Below are 17,711 nucleotides of genomic sequence, written 5' to 3'. Positions count from 1 at the left end.
GTGTGTCTTTTCAATATAGTTAGTTAGCATAGCAGGTTTAATAGAAACAGTTATATGTCATTTGAACTATGGAATATTTTCTGAAATTGCTTTCCATGTTGTGAGCAAAGGAAAGTGAAATGCAGAACATATTTTGGGTTCTAAGATGGGCTGAGTTTTCTTTTTAGTGTCACACACTGCCACTGAACAGCACTTAAGTAGCAGCTGACGTATTTCTGTTTGACTTGTAATGCTACGACAAGTTCAGGTGTATCATGTTTTCCCAGTTTGATTACCTCTGACATGTCTAGTTTGATAGAAAAGAAGGTGCTGTAAGGGAAATGTTTTCTTGTGGAGAAACACTTTGTCATATAAGATGCTATAACAGAATACAAATAAGTTGTAACTCTGTTCTGTATATCTCTGTAACTGGACTACATCCTCCATGGATATGCATACTTTATGCTAATCAGCTGTAAATTCTTTTAACCAAATGTCCCTGATTTTCAGGTGTTTTGTCCTTGAGTCTCTCCCACCCCGTGCTTTATCTAGTGTTGGCTCATTGACTATGACACCTAGCTGTGGTCATCCTTGGAGTCATGAATGCCATCCATCCATTTGCTCCTCACAAGGGAAGCCATATCTGTATTTCCTTCCATACTTCTAACGTGCTGCACCCTTGCTCATCAGGATGCATCCTGTTGTGACATTGCAGTACTAAATGGTACACCCGACCAAGGTTCACAACATGGAACTTTGCCTCAATACTGGATGGCATCATCCCTCACTGCCCATAACCTGCTACCTATCTGTGTGGCTACCACATTCACCTCCTGTAACCCTTAAACATATGGTAGACCTGTTGTCATTTGTTACTGTGCCTTACCCCACCTGTGCAAATGAAGATGATTGTGCCCTGCCCACCCTTCTGAGCTTTCAAGGTAAGGTAAGGTAATATCAGATGCACAGCATGGCCCATCAATGCACTGTCATACCTAGTCAGCTGTGTTAATGTGTGCATGAGTTTTCTTCTGTGCTGTCCTTGTCATAGCCCATAATTGTGGACCAGATGTCACCTATTTTTCCTGTGCTGCAGCATATTGCACCAGCCTCTTCTCTGAATGCGGTGCAGCTGCAGGCAGTTCTCCTAATGACTCTACACTTGACTGCAATAGTCCCAAGTTGTAACTACTTCCATACTACCATACTATGTAACATGCCTTACTACAAGAATAACTGACTGCAGGTCTCAGGTATGTACTGCAGTGTGCCCCATTGTACCTTTTCCACCTTACTGTAATATCCCCATTGTACCTTCTCCACCTTATTGTAATATCCCCATTGTACCTTCTCCACCTTACTGTAATATCCCCATTGTACCTTCTCCACCTTACTGTTATATCCCCATTCTACCTTCTCCACCTTACTGTAATATCCTCATTCTACCTTCTCCACCTTACTGTAATCTCTGTCTTACTCATGCCATCTACTCCCAGTACTGATGGCTGTCAGCCTATCCTTATAAAATTGATGTACTTTCTTAGGAGGAGGAGGATTGCCATCTCTTTGGTTATCCTCAGCCTATTATTGATTTGGGTAAGAGGAAAGGGAGGGGGGAAATATTGTAATTTATCTTATTAATGCATAACTTTTTTTCATTGCAAAATTTCATGTTATATAATTTTACCTACTCTATGTTTTGCTTGTTTTTGTTTCTTTTCTGATGTTTTCCTTTGTAACACCTGAGCAGAACCTGAAATTAGTGGATGTGGATCATGAGCTCTACCATGGCTGATAAATTTAATTTAATTGCTTATTTACTTACTTAATTAGTTAATGTATCCACCTAGCAGAAGCATGGCTTCAGGTAGCCAAGCACATGTTCAGCAATATTCTGTGCCTTCAAATGCATAGTGTTGTACACCATCTTGGCCATATTCTGACGGTTTTGAATGAGGTCATCGGCCATAGTTTCAGGGCATCCCCTGCATCCCCTTCAACAAACAACATTGGATGCCATTATGCATGGTGCAGTTTTTTCATCGAGGAGATCAGTATGTCTTAGTCAATATAACTGGCATTCTTTACACTTACTGACTAGATGACCCTGTGCATGTCACCCTACATAAAATGCTGACATTGGTCATATGTGTGCCAAATGTGGGAATCATGGGCACAACCTGTATGGCGCACAGATGCATTGTATATAATGTCTTGTGCACTGCATACCAACAAGCAAATGAGGAAATGAAGCCCATCCAGGGGATACTCCTTACACAATGGGGAGCAGGTGAGACCTTGATGGAAATATAATTGAAAATAAATGGCACCAAGGACAGTCATGAAATGGGATTATTGTAGAACCTCTGTATAGTGACGGTTCTCTCTCTCTGCTGCTCTCCAGGGTAACTGTATATGCTCCTCCACATGCTGCAGCATCATGTCAAGGAAATGGTGTAGGATCTGTGAGACTGATGCCTACAGATATGATAATCTCACTCTGTCAGATGCTGAACAGTCCACATAGTAAGGATGATTACTGCTACACTCTTTATGTTCACTGGCATAGCTATTCAACCCATTCCTTTTAATTTCACACGTAAGTGACACATGTCTACTGCCACTGACGGTGTCGCTCTATCTACTTAGCCGACAATGTCGTGGTCATGGAGGTGACAGCATGTCAGCCAGTGGCACACCCATATTTTGATTTGGACAGCAATGGTGCACGGCACCATAGTTACTGGCTCTGTTTCATTAGCATGATGACCCTCATTCGTTATTTGCATACCATGCATACCAAGCTATTTTTTCTGTAGCACAGTCATGCTACTTCTGCCTTTGAATCACCCCTTCACTGTACATTGCAGCTCATCATGGTATTACACATAATACCATCTGTTAGTTTTTCTGAAGTGAAACCCAAAGATAAATCTTATACCAGGAGGGCTGAGGTTCACCCTGCAGAAGCAGAAAAATATAGTTTAGATATGAGTGAAACTTTTATGTTCAAGGGTCTAGACAAGCATATTTCTAAGCAGGTAATCACATTTGTCCTGTCATCCCTGACTGAAAAAAATAAAATTATACTACAAACTATATTTATCCAGTTCAGAAATATGCACAGTTAGATTCACTGGGCTAAAGGTTAAAAGCACTTTAATTGAAAAATTGCCATAAAACTAACTACGGCCTAAGCACAGCAGCTTCAACATGATTCTGACTAACCTTAAAGGGGTTATTTTTATAAACATTTTTCAATTAAAGTGAGTTTTGGCCTTTAGCTCAGTAACTCCAACTGTACTATGTCTTAGTGCTTGGTGAAGAAAGCTTGCTTTAAGTGACTGGGTGAATTTAACCAATTATGTGACTATATGCCTTTTCTGGTAGTCAGGCATAACCTTGACTCTTTAAATCCGAGCAGACCAAAGTGTGTGTGTGTGTGTGTGTGTGTGTGTGTGTGTGTGTGTGTGTGTGTGTGTGTGTGTGCGTGTGTGCGTGTGTGCATGTGTGTGTGTGTGTGTGTGTTTGTGTGTGTATCCCCTGACCTTGGCTACATGTTGTGGTATGGCCTTGATGTGTTTCCCTGTCGTGTTTTTATCAGAAAGATATGTGACTGTTTCATTCTGGCTGATTGCATGAGACTGGATTTTAATGATTTGTGCACCGTTTGCATTCCAAACACATACTTACCCAATAATACAGCAAGTCATTCACATTTGCAGAATATTAGACAGCTTAACTAAAGTTTGTTATCACAGCAGTAGCAGCAGACAAGCAAATGGTTTGTTTAGTTGACATCTTCATATGATCTCAACAAATCTGAATGGAAATTTCCTTTAAATGCCACTGACGAGCAGTTAAGTAGCAGTTATAGTCTGTCTAGTCAATGTAGTTAGTTAGCATAGCAGGCTTAGTAGAAACAGTTATAGGTCATTTGAACTATGGAATATTTTCTGAAATTGCTTTCTGTGTTGTGAGCAAAGGAAGGTGAAATGCAGAACATATTTTCAGTTCCAAGATGGGCTGAGTTTTCTTTTTAGCGTCACACACTGCCACTGAACAGCAGTTAAGCAGCAGCAGACATATTTCTATTTTACTTGTAATGTTATGACAAGTTCACAGATGTATCATGTTTTCCCAATTTGATTACCTCAGACAAATCCAGTTTGATAGAAAGGAAGGTGCTGTAAGGGAAATGTTTTCTTGGGGAGAAACACTTTGTCATATAAGATGCTATAACAGAATACAAATAAGTTGTAACTGTATTCTGTATATCTCTGTAACTGGACTACATCCTCCATGGATATGCATAATTTATACTAATCAGCTGTAAATTATTTTAACCAAATGTCCCTGGTTTTCAGTTGTTTTGTCCTTGAGTCCCTTCCCTGCTGCTTGAGAGATATGTTTCACACTGTGCTTTACCCAGTGTTGGCTCACTGACTGTGACACTTAGCTATGGACATCCTTGGGGTCATGTTTCCCATCCATCGGCTACTCACAAGGGGAGCCACGTATGTATTTCCTTCCATGCTTCCAAAGTACTAAGCCCTTGCTCATCAGGATGCATCCTGGTGTGACATTGCAGTACCAAATGGTACACCTGACCAAGGTTCACAACATTGAACTTTGCCTCAGTACTGGATGACATCATCCCTCACTTCCTATAACCTGCTGCCTGTGTGGCTCTCACATTAACCTTCTATGACCCTTAAACAAATGGTAGCCCTGTGCCCTACCCCACCTATGCAAATGAAGATGATTGTGCCCTGCCCACCCTTCTGAACTTTGTAGGTAAGGTAATATCTGATGCACAGCATGGCCCATCAATGCATTGTCAGACATAGTCTGGATATGTTAATGTGTACATGAGTGTTTCTGCTTTAATCCAAGATATCAAATGGAAAAAACAAGAAAATAAGTATATTTTGTAATTCTTCTGCACTTTTGAACTCTATTTTATTGAACTGCTGCATCATTTCTGTTTTTTTTTTCCTGTTTGTGACTGCTTCATTCCCTGCACTTGTTTTCACTATTCTGATACCTAGATAACATAGACTGGTTTCAGACCTGCTGACTCTGCCCTGTTATTGATAGACTTGAACACTAAACCAGCCATGTTACATTAAGAAAAGCTCCCCTGCACCCTTGTGTCAGAAGACAGTGGATCCAGCCTTGTCTGAACTGGGAATTGCTTGAGGAAGGTTCATTGTGTGCTCTCCTATTGATAGATAAACTTAAAAGTGTTTTAATTTCACCTGTATTTAAGCCTCACATTTGCGTATTGCAGTGCACTGTGCAGCATGGGTTAGTGGTGTCCCTTACAGATGCAAAAACCTTGAAACTTATTTTTTTCCCTAAACATATGTCAGTGGAACCCTCCCAAGCTTCCCTACTGCACTACTGGTGCACTGAACAGGGTGTTAACAATTATCATCTGTAGCTTTCAAAAGAACAAGCACATTTGTTAGTCATACCACAAAAACTGGTCAAAGTAGCCTACTCTCTTACCTAATAAGTACATATGGTAAATACCTGCTATGACAGACAGACAGTTTTCCATCATTTAACTGGCCAGCCTGATTTACATGAGGATCCTGAGGCAATGTGGTAATTGCCTCATGTATACTGACAGCTGCTTACTCCTAAAACAGACAAATACCCTGTGATGCTGTGAGGTATTGTCAGCTATGCCAGGAAAAGTAGGGCTGTCAATGTGTAACATATGCCAGCATAGCTAGCTGGAGTTTTATAAAGAATTATATGTCATTTGTACATCAAACTGATTTGTACAGGTGCTTGTGTTGAAAATGTATTTGTAAAGCTGCTTGAGTTAAAGAATGTGCCAACAGTGTGCCCTGCTGGATGGAAAAGAAATATACATGTATGTCAGACTATTTTATTGTAACTGATTAAATGTATATATTGTAACAGAGGATACTGGAAGAGAAGAGGTTAAGCTCAGCCCCAGCTAATATCCTGAAAATAAATTACCTGGTTTAGGCCATAAAGATTGTACAGTTCTGATTGCAACCACAGATGAGATGCTTGTGAAAACAAGGACTAAAAAACCTGCTGTATTGTCTTTAGCAGTGAACTTATTGCTACCCTGGATTGGTGGAAGTGCTGAAATTGTTTTATGGCTTACAGATGCTATAACACATATTAGAAAAGCTCTATTTGTGTGTATGGAAACACATACAGTATGTACGAGATTCTGATTCAGTTTCTAGTAAAGGAGGATAGTATTGGAACCAGAAGTGAGATGACCAGATGTATGTGATGTTATTCTGTAATCCAAGACTGAAATGATGTTTTAATACTAGATGAGAGAGAAGTCTCAGAGCAGTCTGTTTTTTTAACCTGACATAGAAGGATCTCTTACCTACTTTGTCTTGCCTTGCTTTAGTAAGTAATCAGGAAAGAGCAATTCTTTAGGTCAGTCAGGAAAACATAGTGAGATTAGTTAAGTATTGTTTTTCTCTGTGTGAATCTATTCATCTGTGTTATTTTAATATGTCCTGTGATTGAAACTCTGGTGTTTATTGTAAATAGATAGTTATTATTTTCAGTTCTTTTATTAGTTATTATTAAATATATTTAAGCTTTTCATTATGGCTGGTCCTTTAGAGAATATTTTAACCTTTAAGAGTATTTATGTTTATTTGGTGACACTGTGGCCACTTCTCAAAGCCTTGCTGTTTGGTCAATATTACCATTTATATTAATATTAATTTAACTCAGTATAATTGGGTACGCTTGTAAGAGACTTAAAATAGCAGGCTTTGGAGTGTCCTGTTTGCAGTATCTACCTTATAGTCTGGGCAGACGGGCATAGCTAGTAAATCTGTGCCAGCCTTTCCCAGGTGTGTGTGTGTGTGTGTGTGTGTGTGTGTGTGTGTGTGTGTGTGTGTGTGCGTGCGTGCGTGCGTGTGTGTGTGTGTGTGTGTGTGTGTGTGTGTGTGTTATGTGTGTGTTGTCACTAAAGGTGTATGTACTCACAGCAGCCACAAGGTAAACATACAGAGTTTCATTTTCACAACAGTTTTATTTATTTATTTTTTGGTTAGTTTAGTTTAGTCAGGAAAAGCAGGCAAAGATGTCAGTAGAGGATTATGGCAAGATGACAAAGAACCATTTAGCTAAGGTGTGCAAAGCCAAATGACACAGGCATGCTAACCTGACAAAAGAGGAAATTATTTCAGCATTAGTTGTAGCTCAGACCAGCAACCAGGAGAATAACCAGTCTGCTGATGGAAATGTGCAGCCCTCAGAAACAAGGCAGTTCATCTTTTCCTCGGAGGACTTAAAAATCCATCAGGAGTTAATGAGACTTGAAATGGAGGCCAAATGTTTGGAATTAGAATCAGCAGAGAGACTATGGCATTTAGAGATCAACAAAAATGAAAAGCAGCATCAACATGAGAGGGAGGTGCTGACCCTTCGACAGGAACATGGAGGTAATGGGGAAGGGAATAACTGAACCCCAGAAGCAATAAAGGTCAGTAGATTTCTTCCACAGTTTACAGACTGGATACATTTTAATAGTTTTATTCATATATTTGAAAGAGTATGTAAATAGTATAGTGTTAACCAAGGGCTCTGGGTACAGTTTCTGACTCCCTTACTCCATGGTAAAGCTGTAACTGCTGTTTCTAAATTGTCTGATATTGAGTGTTTAAACTATGATAAAGTAAAACAGTGTTTACTAGAAAGTTTCAAATTAACACCTGAAGCTTACAGAAAAATAATTTATGAGCATAGACACAAGCAGATGAAAGTGTATTTGACTATATTACTGAGTTAAGCACTTATTTTCATAAGTGGCTGAGTGGGTGTCAGGTTACCACTTTTGAAGGGCTGGCAGACCTTTTGGTGAGGGAGCAGGCCCATGGCACTTTCCCTGAAGATATGAGAATTGGGTTGGCAGACCGGGAATGTAGCACTGCAGATGAGCTGGTTAGAAAAATGGCTTCTCTACTTAGCAAGCAAGGCATCACTGCACAAGAAGGGGATACCCAGTGCTGAACACAGATATAAGGGAACCCATGTTGGCAAGCCTAAACCACCCTCATAGAGTCCACCAGTAACAGAGGAGCCACTAGTTTAGGTACATGGCCAGGATCAAGGGTTATGTATTTTAAATGTAACCAGAGGAGCCATGTATCATATAGATGTCCATGGAAGCAAGGTGGGGAACAAATGGTGGGTGAGCCAACAAGTGGAAATAACAGTATATCGGTGGTAAGTTGTCTGGAGAAAACAGGGGTACCAGACTGTCACTGGAGTTTATATGCTATCTTAGTGGGTGGAAAACAGGCTACTGCTAAGAGAGAGACACAGCCTTTGACATAATGATTGTGAAGCCTTCAGTGGTTAAAGAGGACTAGTACCTGTGTATGCAGTCCATTCCAGTCAGATCTTTAGGAGGGAGCCCATTTCAAATGCCTTTGGCCTGGGATCACCTTGACAGGGAGAGTGGAAAAGGAAGCAAGCAAGTAGGTGTGTTTGAGCATATCCCTGCAGATGTCTTGGTAGGGAATGATTTTGATAATGCAGTACCTTGTGTGCATGCAGTTACAAGTAGTCAGACTTGGAGACAGGCATGTGGGTCTGGTAGCATAGTTGAGACCCAGACAGACCCCACACTTGAAGCCAGAGCTGGTGAGGTGGCTATTTCAGGTAGGGAGCTGCCCTGTAGCAGTGAATCTGAAGATGAGCCACAGCTGCTGATAGGTACTTATGTTCCCTTGGACAGAGTGACTGCAAGGGCAAATGTTAGTGGAAGTATCCAGGCTGACAGTGAGACATCGCTGTCAGAGCATACCAGACCTCCTGTGGAAAGGGAGCTTGGAAGGGTCACAAAGATAGAGGTGAGACAGGCACAGCTCTAGGACCCTACACTACAAGACATGAGAGAGGGAGGTAGCTAGAGAAGTGCCTGATTCTCAAGGAAAAGGAGAATCTATATAATAGAGCAAAGGTTTACTGCATAGAGAGTGGACCCCTGAGGGAGAGCTAGGAGGGTATGGTAATACAGCAGCTGGCAATGCCTAGAGCCTACCATCAGGCACTTCTAGCCATAGCCCATGACATTCCTTTTGCAGGTAATATGGGCATAAAGCATGCCAAGAGATGTATTAGACAGAACTTTTATTGGGCTGGGATTGCAGGGGATATAACAGGGTACTGCAGGACCTGTGAGAAGTGCCAAAAAGTAAGCAAGGCAGGAGACAAGGTCAAGGCTCCTTTGATGCCCTTGCCTGTGATTGCGGAGCCATTTTAGAGGGTAGCTATGGATATCGTAGGGCCTCTGAGTACTCCAAGTTCCACAGGGAAGAAATATATCCTGGTGGTAGTAGATTATGATACTGGATACCCGAGGCTGTGGCTCTGTCTTCCATCAAGGCAGAGAAGGTGGGAAATGCTTTGTTAGAGATTTTCAGCAGGGTAGGTTTCCTGAGAGAAATACTGACTGACAGAGATGCCATTTCCATGTCAGACCTGCTGGTCTGTTTCTGGGAGTGCTTTGAGGTGAAGCACTTAAAGACCACCCCCACCACCCCCAAGATAATGGTCTTGTGGCGAGTTTAAACTCTAGACTAAAGACCATGCTATGGGCATTTGTACACCAGGTTTAGAGAGCTTGGGATAAATATTTGCACAATCTGCTGTTTGCATACAGAGAGGTACCCCAGGAACCCACAGGTTTTTACCATTTGAGTTGCTGTATGGGAATAGGCTAAGGGGGCCTTTAGGTTTGATTTGTGATGAGTGTGAGGGTGAGTATGAATCCCATGAGGAGTCTGTTGTGGCATATGTCCTAAACCTCAGGACAAGGCTTATGGAGCTCATGGGCTTGGATCATGAGAATTGTTAGGAACCCAACAGCAGGAAAAAGGTGTAACATGACAGGAATGCTTGAGCCTGAGAGTATTCTGAGGGACAGCAGGTTATGGTTCTCATTCCTGTCAGATGCAATAAACTGCAGACAGCTTGGGAGGGACCCTTCAAAGTGGTAAGGAAGGTCAGTGATGTTAACTACACGGTACAACTGCTAGGCAGGAGGCAGGGGCACAAATTGTACTATGTTAACATGATGAAGCCTTATCATGATGCAGGAGACCTGTGCTGAGTATTTTTAGTGGCTGGCAGGAGGAGTCTGAGGGGGATCTATGGTTACATTGAGCCAGCCAACAAAATGCCAAGTTAATAAGGTGGAGCCTAGGGTTGCAGGCATATGACATGACAGTGCAGCACTGTAGTGGGGTCAGCAATGCCAATGCAGATGGGTTCTCAAGCCAGGCTATGGGTTAATGTATTCCCAGACAGGGTCATTCATCTCAAGCAACATTTCTCCAAGGTCACTTGAGAAACTACCATGAATTTTCCAAGGGGGGACTGATGTGACAATGTGAGGTTTTGCCTGCTATGCCAGGAGAAGTAGGGCAGTGTATTTACCTGATTGGAGTTTTGTAAAGAATTATGTTATTTGTACATCAAACAGATTTGTACAGGTGCTTGTGTTAAAAAATGTACCAACAGTGTGCCCTGCTGGACAAAAAAGAAATAAACACATATGTCAGACTGTGCTTTTGTAACTGATTAAATGTATATATTGTAACTGAGGATACTGGACTAACTTTTAGAAAATATCTTGAAATTAAATTACCTTATAGTTCTGATTGCAGCCAGAGACAAAATGTCTGTGAAAACAAGGAATATGAATCTTGCTGTATTGTCTTTAGCAGTGAACTAATTCCTACCCTGGAAGGGTGAAAGTGTTAAAATGGTTTTATGGCTTCCAGATGCTATTACACATCTTAGGAAAGCTCTGTCTGTGTGTATTGTAACACATATGTGCATGATTCTGGTTCAGTTTCTAGTAAAGGGGGTAGGATGGGAACCAGAAGTTGGATGACCAGACATATGTGATGTCATTCTGTAATCCAGGACCGAAATGATGTTTTAATACTAGATGAGACATAAGTCTCAGAGCAGTCTGTTTTTTGGAACCTGACATAAAAGGATCTCTCACCCACTTCATCTATCCTTGCTTTAGTAAGTAATCAGGGAAAAGTAATTCTTTAGATCAGTCAAGAAAATATAGTCAGATTAGTTAAACTCTGTTTTTTTCTGTATCCGTGTGAATCTATTCATCTGTGTTAATTTTTATTTCCTGTGATTGAAACTCTGGTGTTTACTATAAATAGATATTTACTACTTTCATGTTCTTTTATTATTTATTATTAAATATATTTAAACTTTTCATTGTGGTTGGTCCTTCAGAGAATATTTTAACCTTTAAGAGCACTTATATTTATTTGGTGACACTGTGGCCGCTCCTGAAAGCCTTGCTGTTTGGTCAGCATTACCATTTGTATTAATATTAATTTCACTCAGTATATTTGGGTACCCTTGTAAGAGACTTAGAGTAATGGACTTTGGAGTGCCCTGGTGGCAGTATCTACCTTATAGACTGGGAAGAGGGGCATAGTTAGTAAATCTGCACCAGCCTTTCCCAGGTGTGTGTGTGTGTGTGTGTAAAATTCAAATCTCAAAGAGTGTGTGTATGTCAGCTACTTGGAGCAGGGACACAGATCACTGGTTTCACAGAGATAGTGGTGGAGGACTTTGCCTGGGGAACTTGGCTGAGAACTCAACTGTATAGTTGTGGCAGTGGGGAGTCTTATTGGGGGCCTAGAGAGAGAGAGAATGAAACCCAGACCCAGAAGTGATTGTGTTCTCTGTGAGCTCTTAAGGGAAATTGTGATTGAGGCAGGGAGCTGCACATGGAAATACTGTGTCTATCTATTTTTATTCCAAGTGAATGTCCCTCTCTGTTGTCAGTGGTGAGGATTCAGACTCCATGATTACTGGCCCAGAGGGGAGATGTCGCATACCTTATGTAAGAGATGTAATTACACAATGAAATTAGAATCAATTATCTCATGTAACAACAAACTGGACATCAAACAGGTTGCCAGCACAAACACTTCACCTCTCCCACAAAATGAGGTCACAACACATAAACTCACATATGCAGAGGTACTCACTTTAAGCCTACAAATGATTAGAGACCTCCCAAACATAAACCACTTGCACACACTGCTATGCAAATAGAAACCACTACACATAATAACTTATACACCAGTGTCTTAGCAAATTGGCTCCTAAGGCAAAACACCTCAAAGCCTAATGTCTTGGTCATGGGTGACTCCATGGTGAGGCACACAGACATCCCCCTTATCAGCTGGACAAGAAGAAGGTCATGGTCAGCTGCCTGTCAGGTGACAGGATCCATCAAATCACACATGCACTCAAGTTACTTAACAACAAGTACTGTTATGACTCTGTCATAGTCCACGTTGGGTGAATGACTTGAGATGTACCATATGAAGAAAGACATGACTGAACTCTCAGATTATGTGTCCCACACAGGTATGTCCCTAGCCCTAAGCAGAATTCTACCTTCACTGAGGATGAGGCCACAATACAGACAAAAAATGATTGATTTCAATAACTGGCTTAGCATCTGGTATCAATCCAAGGAGATCCAGTATATGTCTGCCTGGGAAGACATGGTTGACAGGCCACACTGCTTTGTCAGAGATAGTCTGCACCTGTCTCCTTTAGGCTTTCAAATACTGGCAAAGGCACTTGCCTCCCCCATATTGCCTTTTTTTAAGCAAGGCCAAAACAACAAAATGTCCAACATAATATCCATTTAAGACAAACACAAGGTTCTGCTGCTTAATGCTAGGAGTCTAAACATGAACTGCACTCCCTGGAAGCACTCATCCCCTTGGAAGATGTTGATGTCTGTGCAGTCACTGAGACATGGTTCAAGGCTGCAGCCCCAAGGTTGCAGCAACGCCAGCTGTGCAAGGCTACAATGCCTTCCACATATTCAAATCTCAAATGAGCGTGAAAGAACTAAAGGTGGAGGTGTACCCATCTTTATTAAAGCCAAGTATACCTTGAGACTGGTCAAACAGTACAACTCTCTCGAACTACTCCATGTCCAATTAACTATAGGCAAAATACCCTACTGCATCATTTCTAGCTATAGGTCCCCCACCATGAGCCAAGAAAAGCACACTGACTACCTAGACTTACTGGAGTCACTCACAATACAGCTCAGCACCTTAGTCATGGGAGAGTTCAATTATCCTTCCATCGACTGGGTGACACACATGAGCGCGAACATGCTTGCCCAGAGGTTTCTGGACTTTGTCAATACAAATGCTCTAGAACAGAGAGTCTGCATTCCCACAAGGGGCTCATATATCCTAGACATAGTACTCACTAACATGGGAGGGATCACTGTTCTCCCCCTTGTGTAATGCCATTGTTGGTAAGGACTGACCATAAATCAGTCTCGTTCAAAGTAACTATTGAACCTGTCACTACCACAGGAGCAAAAAAACTAAAAAACTTTTCCAAAGCAAACTACAGGTTACTAAGTGATAATATAAAAATGTTTCATAACCCCACAATCACAGACAACAATCACTATTATGCAGAGGTGTACACAAATGCCCTGTATAAGCACTTAAGCAACTGTATAGACTCAGCTGTACCTGACTGGATTAAAACCAGGTCCTCCCGAAAAAACAAGCCACCCTGGTGGACCTCAAGTATAAACAGGATCATAGGAGTTTACTAGGGTATTAGCCCTAAGGCCCTTATAAGCCTAACCAAGAGTTTAGCCTGTGTTTAGACAAGTTAGCACCCAGAGCCCCTGTCCAGCAGGGACACAGGTGGAATTCCAGGAGTGTATTTTCTGTTTCCCATCCAGTTATCCAGGTTGTGTTTAAAAAGGGATAATGACGTACTCTGCTTGACATGGAGTGGGAGTCTATTCCACAGATGGGGAAGTCTCTGGAACACAAATCTGTCCCGCCAACAAGTTCTATTGATATCACAGATCATACTGAGGTCATGCATATGGGTTGCTCAAGTGGAGCTTGACTTGCGGATATGCAGCAATGCCATCAAGGCAGGGTCTGAGATTGCTTTGTATGCCAGACAGAGGTCACCTCTGAGGAGTCTCTATGAAACTGAGTGGAGGGACAGGGCTTTTAGCCTATCTGTGTAGGGTAGGCATTTGAGGCTCTGGATTCTCCTGGTGAGGAACCTCTGTGGTCTCTCCAGCTGCTGTATGTGCATTGCGAGGTAAATGTCGAATGGGGCATTTTACTCAATAATTGGCCTTATAAGGAAAGAATACAAGGATCGTATGACCTCTTTGTCCCTGGATGAGATACCTTTACTTATGAGGTGGGCCATGTAGAAAGCTTTCTGTACAACAGAAGTAACATGGTGGTCAAAAGTCAAGTTGCTATCAACCTGGGTGCCCAAATCCCTCACTACTGATTCTGTACTTAGGATGTTGTTATTAATGTGATAATAAGTGGAGATATCACTCTCCCCAAAGGGGATGAAGATGCATTTTTTGGCATTCAGCTTGAAGCCATGTTTCTGGCACCAGTCATTTGTTTTGGTGAGACCCTCTTAGAGGATGTCCACATCACTTGGGGAATTGATGGGTAGCTCAGGAGGTTCAATGTCCCTAGACCATTCAAAAGCCTTTGATACCATCAGTCTTCACAAGCTTTTGCATATCTTGAACTGTATAGATCTTACTTCTAGTGCATCTAGGTTATTCATTCAGTTTCTGAAGTCCCCTGTTGTGTTAGCAGCCACATGTTCCATGAAGGACATGGGTGCTAAATGCTATGTTGTGTGTGTGGGGGGTGGTGGTTTGTGGTGTTGTTCATGGATTTTTTTTAATTTTTTTTAATCCAAATAGTAAATCTGGACAAAGCTATAAATAATAATAACTAAACTTTACTTAGATGTTAGAATGGATTTAACTGTTTTAAATAATTAGAAAGAGATATTGAAGTTTAGGATATTTATTATTTATTTATTATTTATTTATTTTATTATTTTATTTATTATTTATATTATTAATTCATTTATTTATTTTTTTTTTTTTTTTTTTTTTTTTTTTGCTCAGTTAATATGACCTTTTTTTTTTGTCCTCAACCTGCCGTTTGCCCCCCCAGACCATTTTTGTTAACCCAATGCGGCCCTTGCAACTGAAAAGGTTGGACACCCCTGATCTAGGTGGTTCTCAAGCTGTGTTGCAAATAGACAACAAACTGCAAAACTGGACCATTCTGTCCACTGTCTCATTCCAGTTAATAAAGCACCACAATATTTTGTTTCTGGTTCTTTATTGTTCTTAATTGTCATGAACAATATGATAAACCACTGTTGGGATACCAAATTTGCTCAATATAAAGATCTTTTTTATCATTACTCTGTCAGAGAACTTCATCACACCTAGTGAAAATAAATTGTAAAGTTGCTTTCATTTAATGTTTTGAGTCCCCAAATCTGCAATGACAATCAAGCCTCTCACTCTGGACTCTATTGATTCATCTGTTCCTTCTAAGGATAAGAAACTGCTGATTCATTCAATCCCCTGAGAAGCACATGTTCAGTGCCATGACTGGTGCTATTATTTGATATAAGATTTGGGGATTTTTTTTTTTGTTTATACTTCTAACTCCCTTCTCCTGGTTCCAAGTTACTTCTGCAATAGCTTGCCTCACATGTACATGAGTGCTTCCACATCCACACCACTCTTGGTAAGGCAGCAACTTAGGTAATGCAGTCATAGTTGTTGAGGTCCTTCTTGTGGACGAACATGTTGACAATCCCTTCCCCCTTGAGATGGGCAAGCTGATATTTGCCACTAGATTTCTACCTCCCTCCCCCTTCTGGCTTCTATCCAGTATATGAACTGTTACTCAAACACAGATATAGCCCACTTTACCAATAGTCTAAATCTGCTTTCATATTCTCCCGAACTGGGTCATAAATCGTCTAAATCTGCTTTCATATTCTCCCGAACTGGGTCATAAATCTAGGACTTTGAATCACTGCTAACAAGACTAAACTGATGCTATTCTTAGCAAATCACTCAACGAGAATAATAGCTGGGTCTCTTGTGATGGTTATTCACAATCAAAAAAGATTCTCAAATTCCATGCTCTGGGAAATTTAACTGTGAAAAGTCAGTACAACCAAACTTGTTGGCTGCATTACTGCAACCCAACTAAAGTTTGATTATTGTATTCCAGGCATAGTCACTGATAAAAACCAAAAGAGTGGTTACCTTTATACAGCTGCTCCATTTATATCTGTCTATGAAAATAGCTACTGAAAACTCTCTTCATCCTTCCAGTTCTCTTACACATATGCCATTTCTTCTAATAGCCTTTTCCTTATAAACTGCATAAAGGCCTATAAAAGGACAAGGGGCTTTACTGTAGATTACTGTTATTAGACTTATCATTTATCCCTACACAGACTGAATTAGTTGGAGCTTAATTGTAATCTTACCTCCATTCTGCTATGTGTTTCCCCTAATCTATTATACTTAAATAGTTGTCATTCCTTTTCAGACCTCATCGCCTGCAGAAAAACACATCAACATCTTTGCACATCTGGCCTGGCTCTGTAATACAAAGGGATGGAGCCCTGACTGCAGCCCAGGTGACTGAGGTTCAATTACCAGCCCTGATATGAGAGGAACCAGGCAGGGAAGGCTATGAGTGAAGGGGTGTGTCCTGTTTGTCTCTCGTGCCACCTGAGGGCACATCGGGTAGGTGTGATTTCCCATGGAAACCACCTCCTGTGCTTCTGGAGGGTCGAGCAGAGCTGAATGAACTCCCTGCAGATGTGAGTGTTATCATTCATGGCTAGGCCAGTGCATATCATCTTCCCCATACTAATCTAGAGTGTATGCAGGAATTTTAGGGCTGCATTCAAAAAAACTCAGAAACTACCAGTCATGACTGACTGATGGTCCTTCCCAGGTGACCATTTCCCTGATGACAGGCAACAAATGGGTCTGTTGGCTGTAAGGGACTGATAATCAACAGGCAGCAGGGGAAAACTGATTTAAAAATAAATAAATCAAAATAAAACAACATCTTGCAAAAATATATTGACTATAACAATGTATGAGAATTAACTGAGTAAGGAACTCAAACCATTCAGATCAGGTCGAGGAGATGATGTAAAGCTCTGGAAGGATGAAACAGGTAGTCTGAAATGAAAATGTATAATAGACTTTAGGTATCTGTCATGTTCTTTTTGGTTCACAAGTCTTCCCACAACCATTAAGTGAACCCCACTGACTCATGGTCCACTACTTCCTGGCATCCATGGGCATTGGATAAGGGGGATGAAAGATGGAGACTGTCATGAGATAGAAGATTTTTTATCAGGATTTGTCTTTCAAAATGAGCCTACTTCATAGCAGTATGGTCTTCTTGGTATTCTCTGCAACATATCCCAAAGATACCAAAGTGTGTAGAGTGCATGCCTAATATTTTTTGTTTTATTTATTTCATTTAAAAGTTGTTAACAAAAGTAGGGCACTGATCCACCAAAACCATTTCAGGCTCAATATAGCACAACCAAAGAAGCAATCAATATTAATCAATATTAATGCAGCAGTGACAATGTGATAGTGAGCATGCACATACATACAAGTCAGTGTCTTTCTGTTTCGGGACCATACATATGCACAGACATGGGGAGTGGCCATGGGCACTCCCTGTGCCAATGCATATGCAAATTTAGTTATACATCAATGGGAAAACAGGTTCATTTTTAAGAATGATAGATTCAAAAACATTATCTTA

The sequence above is a fragment of the Protopterus annectens genome, chromosome 13.part0, assembly GCF_019279795.1.
Source record: "Protopterus annectens isolate FY-2018-M chromosome 13.part0, PAN1.0, whole genome shotgun sequence".
Taxonomy (NCBI): domain Eukaryota; kingdom Metazoa; phylum Chordata; order Ceratodontiformes; family Protopteridae; genus Protopterus; species Protopterus annectens.
The sequence above is the reverse complement of the archived record's forward strand: the minus strand, read 5'-3'. Positions refer to the sequence as shown.